The 24,495-nt window shown below is 46.6% G+C and overlaps 1 protein-coding gene across 13 annotated transcripts in view; it reads right to left on the reverse strand.

The window, feature by feature from the left end:
• The window catches only part of LPP (LIM domain containing preferred translocation partner in lipoma), a 438,751-nt gene that overhangs the window by 370,590 nt on the left and 43,666 nt on the right, over positions 1-24,495 (reverse strand). For 2 of the 13 annotated variants that reach the window (XM_065557541.1, XM_065557540.1), the window contains exon 3: positions 12,267-12,421. The exons of 9 other annotated variants lie outside the window; for them this stretch is intronic. The gene's annotated coding sequence lies outside the window, so the exon portion shown is untranslated. Of the gene's footprint in view, positions 1-10,771; positions 11,291-12,266; positions 12,422-24,495 lie in introns of those variants that run through there. 2 more of the 13 variants (XM_065557550.1, XM_065557542.1) reach the window with 2 other exon arrangements.

Here is a 24,495-nt window from a genome sequence, read left to right on the forward strand (position 1 = left end):
ACCGACACACACAAATCCATAAAAAAATCTTTCCTTCAATGATAATCGAAATTACAGATAGGCAAAAAATGCTGCTTGCGAACTTATTAGAGTTTGATTTAAGAATATTTACTTTGTACATTTTGACCTACGATGTTGAAAATTTGTGCTATATGGTTATAAAGCTTTAACTTTTTCAATCTCAAAGTCCATTGTCATTAAATAATTATTGTCTGACCCTCCCATAACTTTGAAAATTAAACATCAATATTATTGGTGGAAATTATAAAAAAGAAAACTGAATTCTGCCAAGATCAGACCTGTCCTGTGCTGCTGTCTTGAAATAAGACCTCTCTGCTTCTGCAGGCCCACTGGGGAGCGCTGGTCACGCTCTGGAGCACAGGAGGAGGAGTTTGAAAGTGGGAATGAATCAGCACAACTGCACACTGGAGAGAAATCATCTGGATCCCACACTCCACCTCCAGCCAATCAAACATGGTCTGGATCCCCACACACAGTTTAATGCGGCCGGCGAGAAGGAGAGAGGCAGAGGACGGGTCTTAGGAAGGAGTCGTCTCCCTTCATTCAATCCCTGCTGAAAGGGAGAAGGAAAAACCCTGGGAAAGTGAAGTGTGTCTTCTAGGGAAGAAACTCTGACTCTTGTTAATGGAACTCCAGCGGTCTCATCTCTGCCTTTAGAGCCGAACTGCGCATGCATCTCCCATTGACTCAGAGGGCAGGATCCGGTCCAGTTAAAGACATTGAGGGATTCACTTTGCAATACATTCAGTATCGAGGGCAGATCACGAGATTTCAATCAGACTCTCTGTGCTCATCATGGTCCTTGATTGTACGACAGAATAAATGGCCCCGTGTTCTTGTTCTCCATCCTTATTCCCCCCCTGCCCCACCCCCTGCATCCCTTGTGTTCTTTTGCCTCCACTCAGCTCTCCCCACTCTTTATCTAGCGCAGTCCCTCCTTCCCAAGTCTGTGACGGGCAGAGGTTCCTGAGGGGGCTTATGCAGAAAAGCTGGCATTGGGAAGGTGTTTCCTGCTCTTCCACTTAAGGCCATTGAGGTTTGCAAAGGGCCCAGAATATAACTAATCTTTGGCAGCCCCTGAATAAAAGGAAGTGAGAGTAATTCGTCTACAAGCCCAAAGGAATAGCAACTTACAGACATGCAGGATTTAATATTGCATGCATTTTTACCACAATTATTGAATGGATTTTTTTTTTAATTAAAACTAATTAAATACCAGCAAAGCCCTGCATCACACGCATCATTATCAATCTGCCAGTCCTTGAATTAGCTAGACTTTCCCCGGAGCATAGGCTCACGCACAACGTACCCGGCAATACTGTTTACAAGCCATATTTTGGGTTTGGGCACCAGGCATGTATTCATTAAATATGCAAGCTTCTTAAGTCACTCTGGCTATCTTAGGGTTTTATACGGCCACCCATCGCCGCAGTGTCTGGTTGCCTTCCCTGTAAAATTTATACTAATAGCCAAGGTCTCTAGAAAGAAACAACAGAAGGTGCACATGTTCAACTGCCTCCAGGAATTCACAAAGCCTAATGCAAATAGAAGTCTTCTAAACATAAAAAACAAAATTACAGGCCAGCTTTAGTAATACCTTACGCAGCATAAATACCTACTGAACTCCATGGCACTAACTGCAGGGCAAAGTACTACATAACGTGTAAAGGGGGGGGAGAATCTAACATTGCACAACACACAACAGCTTTGGGTACTACAGGAGAACCACAAAGTGACTGTGACCAAGACTGAAACTGACTCGTCTTGCTTACATGGCCATGGTGACGGTAAAAAATAGCAAAAAAGTAAACCATCAACAGTGAATAGCAGAGTTTTTCAAGTTCTTTTTGACTAAACAAATTACAGCTCTATTAGGAACATAGATACGGAGCATGTATATATTTAAGAAACCTTTGGGTCAGTATTTTTAAAAATATAAGGATCATAATTTTCAAAAGGAACTTTTGACTTTCGGTGCCTAATTCCTTGGATGCCCGACTTGAAACATCTTAAAAGCCGGTACTCGGCACTTTCTGAAAATCCCTAAGCACTTTTGAAAATCTTGGCAATAATTCTTATCTGAAGAGCTCCCTCTCCCCCTTTTTCTTTTTAAATGAAACACCACAGTCTATTCTCTAGAGGTTCTTTCACCACCATCATCACCAGAGTATCTAGGCATCTTCCAGCACTGCATTGAGCGATGTGACTAATGTCTGTCACATGTGGTTCATAGATCCGATCTGTAGAGTTTAAAGCTAGGAGAGATGAGCAGATCATCTAGTCTGACCTCCTGTATATCACAGCCCATTAACTTTCACCCAGTTACCTCTCGATTGTGCCCATCAGCTTGCATCTGGCTAATGCATCTCTTCTAGAAAAGCAGCCAGTCAAGAGATGGAGAATCCACCACATCTCTTGGTAGCTTGTTCCAATGGTTAGGGGGGAGGGATAGCTCAGTGGTTTGAGCATTGGCCTGCTAAACCTAGGGTTGTGAGTTCAATCCTTGAGGGGGCCACTTAGGGATCTGGGTACTTGGTCCTGCTAGTGAAAGCAGGGGGCTGGACTTGATGACCTTTCAGGGTCCCTTCCAGTTCTATGAGATGGGTATATCTCCATATATTTAAATCAGCCTCACTTAAATGATGTGAGATTTCTAATATGTCTGGCTTCAGCTTCCAGCCATTGCTTCTCATTCTGCATTTCTCCGTTAGATTAAAGTCCTTTAGAACCTGGGTCTTTCTACCCCTGGAAGTACTTACACACATCAAGGCATCTCTCAATCTCTTTGGGTGTGTTTGGTTTTTGGTGTTTTGGTAAATTAACAGATTTAACTCTTTAATTCTCTCACTGTCAAGCATTTTGTCTCGGCATGAATCATTTGTATGGCTTTTTTCTGGACCCTCAACAATTTTCCAACATCCTTTTTAAAATAGGGACATCGGAACTGGACGCGGTGTTCCAGTATCGATCTCACCAATGCATTATACAGAGGTAAAATCCCCTCCCCTCCTCCCGTTTACACAGCCACGGACTGCATTAGCCCTTTTGGCCACAGCATGGCACTGGGGGCTCATGTTGAGTTGCTTGTCCACCCTGACCCCTAGATGCTTTCCCCCGTTCTATCGGTCTGGCCTGCATTGCTTGCTCCTCAATGCATCACTTTGCGCTTGGCTGTATTAAAACACATTTTGTTGGAATGGGCCCAGCTTACCATTGGTTCAGGCTCTCTCATCCTCTCTCCAGAGGGAGAATTGGGCGTGCAGAGCAGTGCTTTGTTTTGGTAGGGACTCATTTTTGAGAGTTTTTTTTTTTTTAAACTGTACGTGCTACTCTGGAGGAGAGGAGGCAGGGTGGAGAAATACACCTTGCACTTGGAGTGGAAGGTGTGTGATGGTCCTTAGTTCCTGGGGGAGACACTTCCATGGCCTCACACCCGTCCCTGAGAAAGCCATCTCCTGCACAGAAACTTTATCCTTATGGTAGACTGATCCAAAAGAGTGCACATGCTTTCTTGCAACTGGAAGCCATCACCTCCAGTGAGCTCCTAGAATGTAACCAGCGAGTCAGACACAGACCAGATTTGTAGGTCAGCTCCTCTTCTGACATTCCACTTCTCATTTGCCACCTATTCATTATTTACCTTCACAAAGAACAGGTATTAAAAAAACTAAAAAGGCAGGGCAAGAAGAGGTGCTCTTTAGGAAAGACAGGACGGAGCTGCTAAAAAGGAAATATTCCCGGTCAGCACAGGGGAGAGTTCAGTGTCACACAGAATTAATTCTTTTTATTTTGCATATGCTGTCTCGAAAACTTACAACCCCCACCCCCGCATCTCAGGAACACATCTGGAATCCCAAGTCGTGAGGGAGCAGGAGGGATGGCGCAGAGGAGCCTTGCATTGGCAGGTAAAAAGAAATGATGGAAAGCATTAGACATTATGAGGCCACAGCACATCAACTCAATACAATTCGATGGTTATGAAGCAGAGGGTAGAAAAGAGATCTGGTGGAGGCAGGGAAGCTGTTAGGCTCTCAAAATACACACAGCACAGACAACAGGCGCAACTGACGAAAGGCATTAAATTCAAAATAATCTCACAGCTATAACCACGTTTTAGGCTGCATCTGCCAGCATTAAAAAGAACTTCCCCCTCTTCCCCACAAATCTAATCCACCTCTTACCCAGCGCACCCATCTACAGCAAGAGGCTAGAGCAGGAGTGGGCAAACTATGGCCCGCAGGCCAGATCCGGCCCATCAGGGCTTTGGATCCGGCCCATGGGATTGCCAGCCCCGTCACACCACAGGCCCCGCAGCGCTCCCGGAAGCGGACGGCACCATGGCCCCGCATGCAATTTCCTCACCCAGATGTGGCCCTCGGGCCAAAACGTTTGCCCACCCCTGGGCTGCGTTTTATTGAAAGCTTTGCTTCAAATCTCCTTTCCAATGAAAAACTGACTTTTCCCTGGGAAATTTTCTGGTTGCTCAAAATTTCCTGGTTGTTTTGACCAAAAAAAAAAAAAAACAAAAAAAAACAAAACAAAAAAAAAAAACCCAAACAAACCAAAAAGATTAATTTATTGGGGTTTTCAAAAACTGCCACGTTTCAGTAAATAATGATAATGTAAAAAGGCATGAAAATTCTCCTGTTTCTATCTGACTGTTTTGTAGGAAACAGTCTCCACGTTGTCAGCATTCACTAATCACCGCCGGGAGTATTTTGACAGTTGTACCCCTTCTTCCCAAACGCTTCGCAGAAGTCACCTTTTCAGCAATACATTCGATCGAGGTTTTATGCGCAGTTGATTTGAACGTCCACTTTAATGTCATTTCAGATTCCATTGTAGGTTAACTTTGTGACTCATTCAATATTCCAAAGATGAACAGGAGCCAGTTTGACCATGTCCTTGTGTTCTGCCTTCCTTTGATCTCGCTCTCCTTTTTCCAGTCCAGATCAACTCAAGAATCTACTCGACTCCTTTCCAGTATCTCCAACTGCACCCTTCCACCCCACCTATAACATCCCTGCATAGGCACAATATTTCTGCTCAGTTAAGTGGGTGTCGATTGGGCTCAGAGATCTGGAAGGAGGTGTGTTTCTACGTGACTTGAAGGGACAAATAGGTGTGCCCCAAGAGTTTCCCTCGTCCTACAGACAGGTCCCAGCATGCATCACTCCATCTTGATCTAGCCATCCTTCCAGCTGGCTCAAGGGAGAGCACTGCAGTCTCCATGGGCTGAATCCCATCGCGCTGCTAAGCGGAGGTAGAAAGAATGTGTCAGGTTGCAGGTCCTGCTCACACAGCATCTTTAAGTGTCCTCTTGACTGGCCCCATTAGGATTTACTTCGATCACGGAGTGTAGGGGAGTCAGGGCCCCACATCCCTCTTCCTGAGATTCACCGTGACTCTCAGCCAGCCCGTAACACAGAAGGTTTATTAGATGACAGGAACACAGTCCCAAGCAGAGCGTGTAGGTACAACCAGAACCCCTCAATCAAATCCTTCTGGGGGGTTTAGGGAGCTTAGACCCCAGCTTGGGGTTCCCTGCGTTGCACCACCCAGCCCCAAACTGAAAACAAAAACTCCTCCAGCAGCTCTCCCCCCCCTCCCCTCTGCTCCGCCTCTCCTTTGTTCAGTCTCCTGGCCCGAAGGTGTCACTTCTCCCAACCCCCTCCTGGCTCAGGTTACAGCTCAGGTAGCTTCCTTCAAGGAAAGTCCCCCATCCCCAATGTAACTCCCCTGCAACATTCCCAGGTCGAATCCGCCCCGCTCCCTGCTCCGTCACAACTTCCTTCAAGCCAAGCGTGGCACTCAGGCAAGTCAGATTCTGCCTAATCTAGCGGCAGTACTTATCTCCAATGATCGTTGAGCGTGCTCCTTGTAGGCCTGGAGCACCTTCCGCTATCACATCCCTAGTCAGGTGCCACCGCCCCTCTTTAGCTAAAGATTTGCTCAAAAAACTCAGAAAGAAGAAATACAAGCCAGATTTTCAAAGCACTTAAGGAGGAGGGATGAGGCTTCTACATGAGATAAGGGGAGAAACCCTAAACTCCCTGATCCCAGGCCTGCCTGGGGAACACACTTTGGATTTTATCAGCAGTGCCACTCAGAGAAGCCTCTCTGAGTGGCACTGTGAGCGTTAGAGAGACTCAGCTTATACGGACAGTCTCTCTTTTGTTAGAGGAAAACTAATAGGTCAGTGTATGCTCAATCTGGTTTACACATGAGCACCCCACCCCAAAAGCTCTCCATCTTGTCCACTGAATTTCGGTGGCGTTGCAAGTTGCATCATCACTTTCTCCCCAGATGCCTGCGTGCCCGGTTTTCAAATGCCAGCCCGTACAGCCGTCCACAGCCTGCCCCTGCTCCCACTGAACTCAGTGGCAAACCTCCTGTTGATAGTAGAGGCCCCTGGTTGGTCTCATACAGCAGCTGTTTGGCTATTGCAATCGAGGCTGGGCTTCTCAAAGCCGCCTAAGGGATTCAGGCACCCACCTGTGATGGAGAATCAGTGGCAAATGGGCACCTAATGACTACGTTCCTTGTTGAAGGCCCCTCCCTAAATGCTTTCTTTCTCGATCATCTTGGACTCAAGGAGACACATAAAATATCAAGGTTGGAAGGGACCTCAGGAGATCATCCAGTCCAATCTCCTGCTCAAAGCAGGACCAATCCCCAATTAAATCATCCAACCGATTTTTGCCCCATATTCCTAAATGGCCGCCCTCAAGGATTGAACTCACAACCCTGGGTTTAGCAGGCCAATGCTCAAACTACTCAGCTATCCCTCCCCCCAAATGACAGAACCACGCTTAGGCTGTGTCTACACTATGGAGACGATATACCAGCATAGCTATGTCCATGTAACCCCATACAGTAGATACAACCTACACCGACGAAAGGGGTTTTTCCCTTTAGTGTAGGACCATCACCTCCCTGAACTAATTTAGCTACTTCAACGGAGGCATTCGTTTGTCAACGTAGCTGAACCTGCATTGGGGGTTAGGTCAGCATAGCCGTGTCAGTTGTGTGGGGGGGGGGGGGGGGGGGGAAGACCCTTGACCTATGCAGCGTGTCAACCTAATTTTTTAAGTATAGACCAGGCCTTAATTAGATCATGTGCACATTACCACTCGGCTGCTAAGCGTCTGACCCCAAGAATCCACCTCCACAATGCCCGTGCTGCTATGATTACAGAGGCTGGGGTTTTAATAACAATACTTTGTGCTTATATGGAGCTTCCCAACTTCAAACAGCTGAACAAACATTCACTAATTAATCCTGCATGTCAGAGAATCTTCCTAAACTTAGCCCAGAACCGTGATCTTTATCCTGGGTCATAAAACAGTCTCCTGGCTCTTTTCCCCCTGTTGTCTCTTTCCCTTTGAAGGCAATCGAGCTGCCTCTGTCAGCAGAAGGAACCTGGGAGCTATTCCAGCCTCCGCCCTGTTATTTGAGGAGCATCAATATATTCCTGGTGGATCCTCTGGTTTTCACAGCGGAGTGGTATGATTTCTCACTCAGCCTCCTGCACTTACAGCCACGCCTCACCCCCCTCTCTGGTTCTCTTGAGCGGCGGTTCTCAAACTTTTGTACTGGTGACCCCTTTCACATAGCAAGCCTCTGAGTGTGACCCCCCGCCCCTTATAAATTTAAAACACTTTCTAATATAATTAACACCATTATAAATGCTGGAGGCAAAGCGGGGTTTGGGGTGGAGGCTGACAGCTCACGACCCCCCATGTAATAACCTAACGACCCCTGAGGGGTCCCAACCCCTAGAACGCCTGACACAATGGGTTTGGAACAGTTGCACCCTCCCCTAAGAGGGTTACGTAGACAGCCAATGCTCCCCGCCACCCCCGAGCACAGGATCAATTGTACTCAGCCCAGCTCTCCCCTGGCCAGGGAGGCTTCCCACTCCCTGTACCGGGCACAACTGACCCAACACACGTAGAGGATGATCTCAAATTATTACTCTGTGTATTACGGTAGCTCCCAAAGGTCCCAGCCAAGATCGGAGGCTCATTGTGCTAGTACTGTACATAGAATCATAGAATATCAGGGTTAGAAGGGACCTCAGGAGGTCATCTGGTCCCACCCCGTGCTCAAAGCAGGACCAATCCCCAGACAGATATTTGCCCCAGATCCCTAAATGGCCTCCTCAAGGATTGAACTTACAACCCTGGGTTTAGCAGGCCAATGCTCAAACCACTGAGCTATCCCTCCCAGCACACAGTACAAGAGACAGACCTTGCCTCAACGGGATGACAGTCCAAACAGATGAAATGTGGGAAGGGAAACGGGTACAGACAGCAGCAGAGACATGGCCAGGGTCACCCAGCAGATCAGTGGCAGAGCTAGGAATAGAAGCCACGACTCCTGGTTTCCAGTCCAGTGCACTAACTGGATACCCATAAAAGAACTCAAGTTCACAGCACTGAGCATAGAGACAGCATCACACTTCGGTACCAATCCTTCAAGCTGGAACCCTGCGACCACGTGCAGGCCCTGCTGTGCCCCAGGGTACAAGCTGTGTGGCTCTAACTGCAGGATCGGGGCCTCGGGCAGTACAAAGAATCTATTTTGCAGTGACACTATAAACATGAAGCTCAGGTCTTAAAAGGATTTCTTAATGCTCCTGCACCATCACTGCAGGTTAGCAAAGCCAAAGCAATGCGTCAAAAGCTCAAGCATTCTCCCCCTTGGTGCAATTGGTTTGCTTGCTTGTTCCTCGCTCAGGCTGGACAGCGGAACCGCACTCGTCAGGTTCACTTTGCTCCTAGGCATGTACCAGCCTCACCAGCATGATTGTCCTGGCGTAACCCTCGCCTTTCCCTCCCTGCTATTGCCCCCCGCCCGCTGTGTCATTTGAAGGAGAGGCTGGAAGCTTGGCAGGGCAGAGGCCAATTTCTTTTAATTTTTGAGCGTGCTCGAGCAGGGACCGCTTCTTTTTAATCCTCACACCCATTTCATTTGGCAGCTGGTGTGTCTGGGATCAGGTTGCAGTAGGGGAAGGTTTAAAACTGAAAAGGAACTTCTCCTTCAATCAACCCTCCAGCCCCCCAACTTTCCTATTCTTCTTAGACTTTCTAACCCCGAGCCCTTTAAGAGGAAAAACAAAAACCAAGACAACCTTAATTTCTGTTCTGAAATTAGCTCGACTTACGGAACACTGTCCCTGTCCCCCTTGTAATCACAAGGGGGTCACTGAGTGCTTTCCACACCCCACCATTAGACCACAGTCACCGCCTGGCTTATCCATTAAGGCTGGGGGTTATGTCCCACTAGGTCGCACAAAAGCTGCTGACTGGTAGATATGGGTGTGTGCACCTTTCATCGTTTGTCACAGCCCTGCCGGGGGAACCTGGAATGCAAGGGTCTTAAAGTGATGTCGCCCTTACCATGCGTTTGCCTGTCTGTGCATGGGGTTCAGAGCTCAGGGAAGGGGACACAACGACACACCTGAAGACTGAAGCCCTGTTATTGACAGAATACACACAGCACATGCTCAACCCAACATGCCTCAAAACAGAAGCAGGAGGCATCTCCTCTGGAAGAAAGCAGGCAATAGTTTGGTCTCCGGGGACCATTCAGCCCTTTGCCTCTCGGCTGAATATGTCAGACAAGGAGCCCGAGAAAGTGCTTGTTTTGATGTAAACACCTGTCCACAAAGAACCCAAAGTCTTTTCACAAAAGCTCACCCGGGCTAGTGGGCAGGGCATTGGGCTGGGAGGCAGGAGATTTGCCCTCTGTTCCCAGCTTTTCCACCAACCTGCTTTGTGACCCACGGCAAGTCACTTCATTTCTTCGTGCCTCTGTTTCCAATCCCACATTATTCAAGACTGGAATTTTTTAAGATATGCTCTAGTTCCAAAGGAATTATTCTGGAAAGTTCTCTGGCCTGGGTTATGCAGATCAGCAAGATGATCACAATGGTCCAATCAGCCCTTGAAATCTATAAGACGTTGACTTTTGGTCACTATTGACCTGGGCCGGACTTGAACCTGCAGCCTAGAAGTGAAACCCAATGCACCTGGCAGTTTGCTTTAACCAGCTGAGCTTTATCTTTTCGCTGTCCCCAGGAGCAAAAACATCTCAGTTTGTTGCTTGTGGCAGGTATTCCCAAACTTTTTTCCCCTGAGGCCCACCTGTGCAGCTGCCACAGGGACCGTGGCCCACTATTAACACTTCTTGAGGGACATTCATTGTAATGATTACAGACATATAAACTATAACATTGTAAACAAACAATCTCCAGGTTTCCCTCTCATTTTCATGTAAACAACTGTCACAATAGAAATCCCAAGCAATAGGCACTCAGAGAAATGCTTCAAGATCTTTGAGGCCAAACAGTTTTACTAAAACTGCTCTTAAAAAAAATGTCAAGAGCCAACTGTGGTGTTCAAAGAGGGAAAACACAATGTATCGATGTATAAAACGGAAAAATAAGCAACACAACAATGTTAACAAAATTGTTAAAAACTCTGTGGGTTTTTGTTGATTTTAAAACGAAACAGTTGTCCAACTTTGAACTCTATATTGTGTTTTCATTTTTTTTAAGAGTAAAATCTGAATTTCTGTGCGATGTAAGATCCAACCCTACTCTATCCTAATTAGAAAACAATCGAATATTGTAAATAAAAATATAAAACAACAGTTATATTATAACACACTGAGGCAATGGGGACTCATCTGATCCCGTAAAGGAGAATCCAAATTTCAAGTCTGCGTTGTCGTATTTTCTTACCACTTTATTTCTTTGGCTGGCTCCGTATGCGTAGTTGTAGATGGCCTGGGACTTTCGTTATCTTCTCCGCCTCGTTTTCAAAAAATAAATCGATCCACGTCAGACTGAACTATGGCTTGCTGGTTTTTACAGTTGTAAACGGCGGGCTGCGTGTACGTTGCTAGGTTACCTTGCAGTGAAACACACCGTTGTACTCGCGAGAATTACACCTGACCTATTGCAACGTGGTTTTTTTTAAATAAAGTTTTTTCTATACTCTGTCCAACATATACAGCTCAAAACATGACATTTCTATAACTTTTACTTAGATTACACAGTCACGTGGAGTTAAAGATTTACTAAGAGCTTGACTGGAGAATGCAGTTGCACTGACAGACTACCCAGGACTGTGTCGCTGCCCACCTTTGGGCCCCGGCCCACAATTTGGGAACCTCTGGCCTGTGGGACTCTCTTCAGAAATAAGTGTGTTGAGCAGAAGCTACCACTGATTTTTACTCTAGGCTGAAACTGAACTGAAACTGAACTTACATTTTTCTGTTACTATTTAACCTGCATCTTACTCGCCTGACCAAAGGGCAGTGTTCAAAGCAGGTGTCATTTGGGTTTTAGGAAACGGTTTATGAGAAGGAGGAGGAAAGGCACCTGTTGAACTCCCCTAATAACCAGCTGTAAGGAGCCACTGGGACCTGGGCAGCAGTAATATAACCTATCCACTGAAAGCTAGACTGAATGGGTTTGGGGAAGGAGGAGATTGCAGAAGATGGAGCTGGGCTATTTAAATAACAGAGCGGTGGGAAGGACTGAATTCCAACAATCAAATTCCAACCATCCACACTCGTCTATAGATCTCAAAGCACTTTACAAAGGAGATCAGTATCATTATCCCCATTTTGAGATGGGGAAACTGAGGCACAGAGGGGGGAAGCAACTTGCTCAAGGTTACCCAGCAGGCCAACTGGGACTAGAACCCAGGTCTCCTGAGTCCCAGTGCAGTGCTCTGACCACTAGGTCACACTGCCTCCTTGGCACTAATGAGTAATCCCAGCTCTATGCTTCAGAGGAGAACAACACCTGCTCAGAAGACCCCTGCGGATATGCCAGGGCATGAGTGAAAGAAGACAATTCCTTCCCAGCCCCATCTTTGGTCATCGGCCCATGAGTAGAAATCACCCTCGTTAAGGATCTAATGCCATTCACATCCCCTTTATCCTGGGAGAGACTTCAGTGCCAGTCTGCTGCCTGAGGAGTTGGGGCTGATGGGGAAAACGACACGGGATCGGAAGCTGGAAAATTTGTGCCGTGCTGCGGACCAAATGGCTTCATTCTCGACAGCCGCCTCTGCCTCACCGGTCAGGTGGTGGGAGCTTGGCGGGCCATTTTACCAGCCCAGCAGACACACACAGTAATGCACAACAGTAACACATCCTTCATTCCAGCAAGTGCCAACCACGCAGGGATATAACCTCACCACAGCGTAGAGCTGCAGACCACTCACATCTCGAAGTTTGCCCTTGAGCTCACTGAAATCCACTCCTGATTGCCACGAGCCAAGCAGAAAGTCTTGGATATTAGCCAACACCGCAAGCCCTCCAGGGTCAGAGGGGATAAATGTTTTCCGGATCAGGGAGGACGTCTTTCTTTAAATGGCATCTGCAAAGCAGGCGAGACATCGGTATGGTCATCCAGCACGCGCGTGTTCTCGCTTTACGTAACAGACTGTGCGTGCCCTTTGTCACTCACCCTGTCTATTCATATTGAAGGGCCTCGAGCCAAAATGGGCAATGGATGGCAGGCAGGCTGGCTTCGAAAGCTAATGCCCTAAATGGCTGGACTAACCTTCTCTACTAGAACCAATATCATCTAGCTTTTTATAGCAGCGGTTCATCTCGCAAGAAGCCTTTGTTGGCATTAAAAAAAAAAAAAAACCCTGAAAATTTAACTGTTCAATGTTGTCTGTTCTAGATCGACTGCATGACTTACATTTGTGTTCTAGATCGACTGCATGACTTACATTTGTGTTCTCTGGAGCACACAGCAAAAGTTACTGATGCCCTGCAACTCTCACAAAAACGTGAGCTCTGTCACCCTTTAAATAAATATAAGATGTGATCAGCTTTCTCTATCTATAGGGACACATTCCGCTACTAAAATCACACATTCCAAATAAATGTATTTACCTCTCTTATTGTGACAGCCAACCTCAAGGGTTCAAAGATCATGAGCCCGGCCCCCAGAATTACTGAGACTAGCTTAATAATAAAGCCATTTTTAAATGAATACAGGAAGGGTTCTTTCCTTTGCATTCTGGTTTGGAGCCTTTACGATTCATGTTTTCACACTTTTCTACACAATCACAAGGGCTAGAAACTTACTTTATTTAAGGATCTCAGCTTTTATTTAAATGATCACATGACTCCAGGAGCTGAGGCCTTAAAGAAAACCCCCCAAATATGGTGAGACTAGCGATAAAATCAGGAGAGCTGGCAGCGCTGAAGATCTTCTGAGTACTAGCAGCGAAAAACTTTAAAATCCAGTTTGCTTGGTGTTATTTATGCTCTAAGGCCCCAAGTCAGGAACACAATTAAAATCATGGGCCTAAGTCTGACTGACTTCAATAGGACTTAAGAGTTCTTCCTGAATATAGATACTTTCCTGAATCAGGGCCGTTGTTTGCATTTTTGGATTTCCCTCAGCTTGGAAAATAGCAGTCAGTGATGTCACGTTCACTTTCAGATTCTTAATGCCAGGATCCCTGGATCTCAAACATTGTAGGGGGATATTTTAAAGCAGAGGCTTTTCACTGGGCCATTTCAAAAATAAATTGGAGAAACATTTCTATCGCTCTTAAATTTTATACAGCAACTCCTTTGTACAAAGCGTGAATTAGGGGCTCGATTTCAGTTGATGGCCCTTTAAAGCTATTCTAATTATGACGCTGGCTAATATTTCCCACTCAGGTGCATGGATTTGTTAACACGGGCCAACTCACGTTACATATCTACGTACACACCCACACATGCACACACAGTCTCTTGTATCTAGGTACAGAGCTGGCTGTCACTGATACAATACACACACAGACGAGAGGAGCGTTATCTTCACACGAAGCATTTTAGGTTACTGGGCAAAAAGGAAACAAAGAGGCAGATCCTGTAGATAGCCTGAACGGATACACCAGCGCACGCATGCCATGCCTACCTAAAAGAAGAATGGAAAAACAAAGACTTTACGGGTGTCTCAATAATTACATATCTGTTACGTTATGGGCCTGAAAGTGAAACATAAAACTGCCATCACCACATTTATTTCCTAGTGTGACGTCCCCTCCTACAATGTACAAGGGGACAGGTTACATCATGTGCTTCCAGAGCAGGAGAATGTACAGTATGTACTGTAGTTCGAACAGCTGCTACAGAGCTCCGTACAGAGGCAGAACACAGGGGGGAGACATGCACCGCCACCGGGCTCCTGTTATTTAGATGTCCTCCCCGCCTTCCTTTTACTCATCTTTCATGTTGATGCTTTGGCTGCTTCCTATGATACCAACCCAGAAATATTTTCCACCCTTCTGTTCTTCCAATGACGCCCACGCTCCCAAAGCTTTCTATGTATTTGTTTTTAATCTGTTGTCACTGTCACTCCGGGTCATGCCACGGATGTTTCAGCTCTTACAAGGTCAGAATACATAGGCAGCATTAGATAATATACGAAAGAGAAAAGGCCACTTCTCAAGGTTATGAGGTCTCTGCAACTCATCTAACTTTGCAGCATGTCCCATCTGGGTAGTGGCGTCTTCTGAATGCTTCTCCCTGCATCTTGTTTTTCTAAGAATTAACTGCAATAGCAGGAAAAATGTCAGCAAATAAACACACGGCTCCGTGTAAGTCAAACCAGAGCACGTCTCTGGAACAGGGGGCTTGACGGGTTGTTGACTGTCGGTATGACATTAAGTCGCATGATATCCCCACTTCTCTTCTCCCAGTGGTTATAATGACCCCGCTCTTCAAATAAAATTATATGGGAAGCATCTGAAAGGCAAAACCTTCCATGAAAGATCACTCACAAGGGCAGTCGAACTTTCTGGCCCACAAAGCAGCCAGCATCTGACAGCGCCTTTGCTAGTGACCCGTAAAGTTAATCTGAACAAACACTAGAAAGCATCTTATCGGGAAGGGTCCTACCCAGGTATGGAGTTGGGCATAATGAGACTCTTCCATCTCTGACCCTCAAGATTCTGGGACAATACGATTCCCCGAATAAAGCAACACTGGCTACAGCTGGGATGGCATGCCGGTCTCCCAGAGGTGCGTCTCCGAGCAGTGTGGCCAGCTGCCCCAATGCACCAGCCAGCTTGTGTGCAGGCAGGAACGGAAAAGGGGAGTCTCTGGCTGGGCAGGGAAGAGACCAACACTGGGAAATTCAGAAGCCCCTTTGGGACTTTTCCGACCTGGAAATTAATAAAATTAATAAATAAAAGGGCGGGACACGTGCACTCAAGCTCCAAGATACAAACCGAATCCTGGAGTCCAGTGCATGTGTCCGTCCCTTTTATTAATTCTCCTGTGCTGATTTATTAAGCCCTTTTCCATTCCCACCCTCAACGTGGGAGCGGAAGGACACAGCAAATATTTTCACCAGAGCCTAGTGTTTGAACCGACATCCAAAACCTCCTCGTTAGTGACCAAGGCAGAGGAAAAGCAGGCTGACTTTGGCTGAGGTCAGTACAGGACAGCTGCCTCTCCGCAGCACGTAGAAGGAGATTTTGATGCCCTGACTGTAGATTTTAAACAACTCTTCCACCACCGTCGTCTGGTGCAGCAATTGGACAGGTAGGTGGTTCTGGGGTCAGATATGCCTTTTATGATCTTTGTTGTTATCCTTTGTATTTCCACAGGCCCTAACGCTGCAGTCATGGACCAGTGGCACCCCATTGTACCAAGGGCTGTAGAAAGACAGAACACAGAGTTTGGCTAAGTTATAAGCCTTTGCCCTTGCCGCCTTCTCTAGCATAAATACATAGCAACATATACATTTAAAATAAAATACATTTAAAAAAAACGATACCCTACCAAAACAAGTCACTCCCCTGCACACCCTTTTCCCGCCTGGGGAGAGGATGAGAGTACAAAACATACTCCAGATGCATAGTCACATTGTTTAAAATGCACTAGATGAGCACAGGCCAGGAACCTCTCCAGAAGAGAATGTCGCCCATTGCTGTTTGCACGCATGCAGCAGAACTTGTTGGAGACGTACGCCCTCGCTTTCTCAATGTTCCAGCTGCACTAGGCATGCTCTGCAACGCTAGGTAGCAGACACACACTCCTACACCTCTGCATGGAGGACAGACAAAAATGGGTCCTCCCACTTCACCCACTAATGCTGGGACTGACCCTTACCAGGTGTTTGTAACACTGCCTGGCACAATGGGGCCATGATCTCAAATGGGGCCACTAGATGACAGGCTACCACAAAATAATAACCTTGAGGCAGTGAATTGGAGGGCCCCAATCCCGGGCGAGCTTCTGGGTGCTAGTGCAATATAAACAACAATGAACTCCTGGCTCACCCATTGTCTGTGTTTTGTTTAGCTTTGATTGCCAGGCTTCTACTTAGAAACCCTAGGAAAGTTCATTAGGAATGAAACAGCAACTTAGAGAGAGGAGAGACAGATGCTGCCTGACTGGATGTGTGAAAAAATTCTGACAGGCAGAAATCATGGAACTCACACGTCTTGTGGTGCTATCTAAGTAATAAGTCATCGGCTAGAATACTGACGCTCGTAGTACTAATGTTGTGTTCCCTTTTCGGAAGCCACTCCCCCTCTGGATGACATCTGTCACTGTGTATGTTCCTAGAACAGGAAGATATTTTTAAATCTCTCGCTGTGGCTCAAAACTGTGAGTGCATCAGCCAAAATACCTCCCACTGGTGTGTTATATATAGACCTACGCAGATATAGATAGTACAGAGAGACAGACCGAATCTAGCAACGTTACAGAGACATGCTTCTGAAGATCTCATAGCACTCTGTAAGAACTTTCCTGGCCTGTGATTCTGACCACATTCCTCTGCTCCGTGAATCCCTCCACTGGCTCCCCACTCTTCTGACATAGCAAGCTCCATGCCAAGGCCCTTCACAACTCTGTCCCTTCTTGCTAATCCGCTCATCTCTTCTTCCTCATCCCCCTACCCTCTCTGCTACACTGCTGATGCTGGATTCAATATTCTGTTTCTCCCATTGCATTCTTTCAGATGCCTCTTGTACACAGAATATCATTCTTTGAATTTATCCATAAAGCCACTAACCTCTAAACCCCACAATCCCTTCTTGAGTCCACCCTCTATCTACCATGAGGTCTGCAAGAACGTAATTCACCCCAGGGTACATCTAGCTCCAAGCATGTAAGGTTCCAGCCCAGCTGTGTGTGCTTTTATTAAAGGTAGGAGCAGGTAAAAGCAGTGGGCAATAATGGACGCTGTTCTGCAACCTCAATTCTAGCCGTGGACCTCAATGGAGCTGCTATCAGCTCCCCCAGGAACTCCTATGACACCGAGTTATTGCTGCAAAAAGTTATTGGAGAAAGTACAATAGATTTTCTCATAAGCATCAAACATATCAGCATTTCAAACACGGAGTGCTGCAGCCTTCAGAGACAAGATGACGCTTCAGCTCTTGATACAGTTATCTACCTAATAATAACCCCAAAGAGCATGCTCTGCCTGGCAGCACGCCAGACCACATGCTGCCTTTCTGCAATTTAATTTTTTTGTGTGTGTGTGTCAGACATGGAAATGTTGACTCTAGGAAATACAGAGTCTTCTGTGAAAACAAGGTTTTGAGGAAACAGACTTTTAGAGGGAGGAAAAAAAGATGTGTCTCTTTTCTCTCCTTTCTTTAATGTTGTTTCTGTCATCCAGGGTTGGGCAAGAATCTGACTCTATTGCTGTCAGTTGTGCTGGAAACGATTGCTTGTATCAGCTCCATGGGGTTGATGTGAACATTATTCAAGGCTACAAGGACAATGATTCAGAGACAAATGAGCACCGACTTACGTGTTTTCGTAGGGCAAATTAACACACCCTTGGTCTCAAGGCTGAGGGGTTTCAACCAACTCTGTGTTTTTACTAGGGGAAGGAAGACATCTCCTGGCAAGATGGGATTGTTCAAACATGTCAGCATTTGTGGACACAAATTCCAGCACTCACGAGCGACAAGAGAATGTCTCTGAGACGGAGTAAATGCATTTCAGGAAGAAACATCTCTGTGTCAAGCTTTCAAGGGGTTTTAAAACTACAATGAATTCAAAACAGTTACTTTAAAAGTTATGAAAAAATGGCCTTGACAAAAGAAGAAATTTTCTGAGGTGTGGAAATAAGCCAACATAAACTTGCTATGGACCTGGCCCTATGTAGATAAGGTACATGTATTTAAGGGTACACTACACTCCAGGACAATTCTCATCACAAACATATGAATGTGTATTTTAACATATAAATATATGCATACGAAAACAAGAAAACCCAGACTGGGTCAGACCAATGGTCCACCTAGCCCAGTATCCTGTCTCCAACGTGGCCAGTACCAGAGCTTCAGGAGGCGTGTACAGAACAGTACAATGGGTGTGATCCACACCTGTCTTCCCCTCCCAGCTTCCGGCAGTCAGAGGTTTAGAGTCCCCCCGAGCACGGGGTTGCACCCTTGACCATCTTTGCTAGTAACCGTTCATGGACCTATCCTCCATTAATTTATGCAAACACATACATGCGCATCCCTATTATATTATGATGCTGGCGTAAATGTTTTATGGGCCTGGCCATATTATTCACAAGTTGCAAAGCACTGCTCATCCCAGTAAAACGTTTGCCCCCCATGACATCAACTCCCATTTTATGCCACATATCCCATTTCAGAAATGTTTTACAGGCTAGTTTTGAACATTTTTATTACTAATCTGCTTCATAGCCCTCCCCCACTGGAGGCTCTGAACGCCACATTTCCCTCCCATCGCCTCCCACTCAGAAACAAATGTATGCACACACATCCCCCCAACACCGAAGGCCAAATAACAGTCCACTGAAGTCAGGGTAACGCCATGTCTGACTCTGGCCTCACTGCACAACAGGTGAAACCGTCCACCTACGCGTTTACTATACCCGCCTCTGAATATGCACATCCATGAACTGTGAGCAGAGTTCAGCAAGCAAGTGCCCATTTGCACACACCAGTGCAGGGGCTGGTACCTTCTCTGAAAATGCCATCCTCAGCAAGACGGCTCTCAGTACAGATACTCAAGCAGGAGATCATTAAAGATGCGGACTACAGAGTCACTAGAACTTTTTCCACAGGAGCTGATTACCTATCCGTTAAATACAGCTCTGTTCCAATAGCGAAAATGGAAGTTAATTATCTACACATAGGGTTGCCAACTTTTACCACTTAAAAAAAAAACCGAAGCCACTTTTGGGCTTCTCTCTTTTTCTCCCCCGTCTAGATTTGCTTGGTAAACAGTCCTTGTGTGCTTTGGATCCAATAAAGTTCAGTTCCTGCTTCATCAGCTTAGAAACAACCAAATTTGGCAACTCTGGGCCTCTCTGAGGTCATCAATCCTTCCTCGCAAACCTAGCGGTCATCAGAGTGATCTCTTCCTTAGCCTGGCTTAATGACAGTATCTGAGGCCTTATTTGCCCCTTGTGTGCGAATAATAGTCAGTCAGTCAAGCTCACCACAGAAATATTTCTTGTAGTAATCATAGGAAGTAGGATTTGTCATGGCAGTTCAGAATGCTGGTCTTATCAAGTACTTTGTCTCTGGCTCAACTCAATGCCTCATGGCTCAAATGAAGATCAAATAACTATACATCATATTCAATGTGCAAGGCAGCACATGGGGTAAATTTCCCTCCTGACCCTGGGAGATGAGCAACTTACACCAAGAAGCATGACTTTCGGTGGGTAAAACTAAAGCAAGGCCCGAAACAAGCATGACAAGCTTTAGTCTGTCGTTTGATAGGTTTTCATCTATTCTTTGTATCACAGAAGGCAAGAGGGAACCGTGATCATGGGGCAGGCAATTTGCTGAAGTTCAGGCGTCCATAGATGTGGTTGGGTAGCTGCAATCCCAATGCATCCAGCAAAAGCTGCCAAAGCCTTCGTGTTACGTGCAGAAGGCGGATACATTTCGGGGGCTGACCAGACTGATAAGGCCTCTAAAATCAGAGTAAATGAAAGTCACAGAAAGATCAATGAGAAGAGGTACGGTCCAGGGGCTCTGCACTGCTGGAGGTTCTGTACCGCACATTTCTCTTCCATCCCCTCCCATTCAGAAAGAGAAAGACATGCATAAACCTGCCGCAGTTACAGGCAGGCCTCAGACTTATGACACAATTGATTCCTGAAAATTGCGTTGTTAAGTCATAACGCTGTAACTCGGAACCACAATCCACTCCAGTGCGGGACCGAGTGTCGTAAAGTCGAAACCAATGGCCGTAAGTCGAATCAGGGTGTCAATTCAGAAACGTCTTAAGTCAAACGTCGTAAAGTCGAGGACTGCCTGTATATCTAGTTCTGTCTCACCAGCCTGGGGCTCAGGAGAGCTGGGTTCAGTTCCTAGCTCTGACACTGACTTCCTGTGTGACCTTGGGCAAGTCACTTGCTCTCTCCACACCTCAGTTCCCCACCGAGCAAATGGGATAATAGCACGTCCCCACCTCAGAGAGGTGTTATGAGGAAAAACACAGATACCAAGGGTATCAGGGACCCTAAGACAGAACTAAAATGTTCATCTCAACATAGTCAGCCGGGAAGACAGACACTGAGGCTGCACAGCGAGATTGCACAGCCAAGTAGCTGCAAAGGATTAAGAGTGACAGTGTCTCTGAGAGGTGGCTGGAAAGTGCTCCAGGACGCTTTCGACCATCTCCAGATCTGGACATGGCTCCTCCAGCCAGGCAAGGCTGCGGCGTGCGCCGAGCTAGGCACAGTCTCCCGACTGCCACACGGGGGCCTCTTCACGGACTCCTCCCAGACATCCTCCGTGCTGCATCTCCGACAGGCCAGGCACAAGGCTGGCACCTGACAGCAGGGAGACACTTTCCTGGGCCAGCCACACGCACCCACCCAAGTGCCACCCTACTCCTATTAAAAGCAGCTTCTGTTGCACACCTCACCAAGAAAGAGGGCCTTCCGACTGCAGCGTGCTGAATACGTTCGCTCAGTTTTGGAAATGACTCATCTCCTCATCCTCCCCTCCCCCTCAAAAAAAAATATTGCAGACCAAAAGAAAGGAGTCGAGATAATTGGCAATTTAAGATGTTTTAAACTCAGTTGCTACTAAGTTATGATGAAGCTGCGCTCTTCAGTACATACTTAACATTTCACTCTTTCCTCACAAGTCCGAGCCCTCTCCCAGCCCAGTTGTCATTTTTGCTGCTATTCTCGGAGCTCTCCTTTCCCCCCTCGCTCCCTGCCCAGGCTCTCAATCTTCTTTCCTTACACTGCCTTTCTTCGCTTTCCACTGCCAGCTTCCAACCTCCCTCCATTTCTCCTAAGGCTCCGCCGCCTACAAATCCCTCTCCACAGAAGTCCCTCTTTCCAGCAACCCACCTTATCTTGCTTTCCTCTCCGGCAGTCCACCCACACCCTCCCTCACCTGGGCCCCCTCTAGCTGCGATTGCAAACTCTCCCAGACAAGGGCCTTCCTCTGTTTGTAAAGTGCCATATACATTTACAAGGCTGTGTAAATGATAAATAAATAATATCAGCATTCCAAGATAGCTCTGCATGTGCTGCCAACATTAAGCCCACTTTATGTTTGCTTTCTCTCCGCAGCCTGCTAATCTAAAGCTGGTTACCGCAAGACTATTTCTCTTTATCTCTTATCTCCTGGACTATTACTTAAATTTATCAACATTCTTCACAAATGGCTGAGAAGGGGAGGTGAATGAAGTAAGAGCTTTACCAATATTGCTAACCCACAACCTCAAACCATGAGACCCACAGAAGCTTGTGTGAGCAGCACACGTATCCACAGCTAGAAAAGACTAGACTGTGTTATTTTCAACCTCCACCTCAGACCCCATTTTCACTCAGTTTTCATTAAGATTTTGGGATAGCAAATACACAAGGCCAGATCCTCAGCCGGTAAAAGTCGGGGTAGCTTCACTGAACCCCACATTGATTTCCACCAACTGAGAATCTGGCCCACAAATCTTACTATTTGAAACCTGGCTTTGGATTTTTTGGCGTGCGTCGGAATGAGAAGATGAAAACGGAAAGGTTGTGTGTACAACACTGGCCCCAGGGTGAACGGTAGAGCCAAACTCCCACGAAAAACCCAGGAGCCTGAAGCAAAAGTCACTTTGGAAGATGAACATCAATCCCTCGCTCAGCACTGAGTCGACGAAAATAACTGGCTGGCTACTTTGGCACCGAAAGTCTCCGAATGATGAAACAGTCACCCGGCAGGATTAGCGTTCCTTGAGATACTTGGTCAAGAGGCTACTAAGGGTAAAAAGAAGAACAGGAGTACTTGTGGCACCTTAGAGACTAACAAATTTATTAGAGCATAAGCTTTCGTGGACTACAGCCCACTTCTTCGGATGCATATAGAAGAAGTGGGCTGTAGTCCACGAAAGCTTATGCTCTAATAAATTTGTTAGTCTCTAAGGTGCCACAAGTACTCCTGTTCTTCTTTTTGCGGATACAGACTAACACGGCTGTTACTCTGAAACCTGTTACTAAGGGTAAGAGTGTCACAAGACAGCTGACAAGAGTTCATATAATCAGCTGGTTCCTTATCATAAAAGGAGAGACTCCAGGCTTAGGGTTATGTTACAGCAACTCCCTGGCCTCCTCCGGACCCAGTTCTTTGGACCTTAGCCCCTGCCCACTTCTCAGACATGCCCCAGCCTACAAGAACTCCAACAACTCATCCATTTCAAACTCTTCTTTCTCAAATGCCCTCTTTGCTTTGAAAATCCTTCATGGGCCTGTTCTGGACTAGCTCCAAGACTAGTCCCTGGTCTCTGTAGCTTCAACAGCCATTTTGAGATTTCTCCTTCGCAGCTCCTGCCACCAGAAACGGCCTTCCCTACACCCTGTGTGGAGCTCTGCCTGATTCAGAGCAGGGAATCGAACCCGGGTCTCCCACTTCCTAGGTGTAGGCCCCGACCACAGGCTCCTGGCTATTCTGGGATCCTTCTCTCTGGGGCTGTTCAGAAATTCCAACCCGGTGCTGAAGTCTTCCCAACAACAGTTTTGACGAAACCAATACGTTTCCACAACAGGTTTGTCCTGGCGCATCGAAGTTTTCCGATCAATGACATTTCGCTGAAAAAACCCCAAACAGTTCTTAGCCCTTTCATGCTGCTGCACATAGAATTAACTGATAATTAACACCGTGTTATAGATGCAGTTTGTACGTCAGCCGCCGTGAACGATAACCATGTATTGTGTTATCAGGACTCTCATCTAAACCCTTCGGGCAAAGCTGTAAAAGCCCCCGGCCACAGTCAAATTGTACACTGAGCAAGGAAGGGATTCGAGTGCACAACCTTCAGGGACATGAAAGCTCTCATTGGCATCACTGCTGCAATCAGAGGCGGTAGTAATTGCAGGCCCGCTGATTAGCAGGAAACTAGAAATCAATTCAGGGCACTCATAGACAAAGCAATCATCCAGAAAACGAAGAACACAACACAAAAAAATAGCCTCCCTTCTTTCCAAGTGCACTTCCCTAAACTTCAGCATTGACCAAACCAGGAATTTTTAAGCACAAGCATTCAAAATGGAATCTGAAGGTTCGCCCATCCGTTCGGTTTTCACCTGGACAGTCCAGGTTTCGGCTTGTGTGTCCAGGTGCCATTTGACAAGTCCTGATATCAGTTTTTTTCAATCTTGGGGGGAAGAGGTGGAGCAAGCACGGGGCCTGGGGGAAGGGGCAGAACAGGGGGCAGGGCCTTGGGGGTCCAGTTACCAGCCATTAGAAAGGTAGCAAGGCTAGCCCATACATTTCCACATCACAATGTCCACAGGCAAAAAGAGGCAGAGGTAGTGGTAGCTGCCTTGTACCTACCAATCGGACTGGTCAGTGCAGTTATAATGGCCACTTTTGATAAATGTCCCCTTCGCGCTGCTGTTTGAACTGCAAGGAGACATCTCCCTGTTCTCTAAAGATCCGAACGCCCAATGGCATGGACAAGTCTATAAGCGTCTTCCTCCAAGAAAGCAACTTACACACACGAAAGTAGAGGGGCTAGATATCAAAGGAGCTTCCATACCACAACACATATTGAACAGGCTCATGGATTTGAAACACACTGCTCTGAAAACATTATCTTGACTCAACAACCATCGGAGACAAGTAGTCACACATTGCCCTTCTGTAGAACCTGCTCCCAATGGCAACATATTTGCAGACTCCAAGGGTACCTCGACACAGGCAAAAAGAAAACAAAACAAAAAACCCTGCAGCAACAAGTCTCAAAGCCTGGGTCAACTGTCCCAGCCTCTCCATGCAGGGCTAAAAATAGCCATCTAGACATGTGGGCTCTCAGCCTCTCACCAGGTTTGAGAGCTGAGCTCCAGCCCGAACTCAAACATCTCCAGGGCTGTTTTTAACCCCACAAGCTCAAGTCAGTGGACGTACCCTAGTAGTAGAGGGTCAGGTGGATAGTGCCCTGGGTTGAAGAGCTCAAAGTGCATTATGAGGGAAGTTATTAGCC

Source organism: Chrysemys picta, chromosome 9 (genome assembly GCF_011386835.1).
Source record: "Chrysemys picta bellii isolate R12L10 chromosome 9, ASM1138683v2, whole genome shotgun sequence".
In the NCBI taxonomy this organism is placed as follows: Eukaryota; Metazoa; Chordata; order Testudines; family Emydidae; genus Chrysemys; species Chrysemys picta.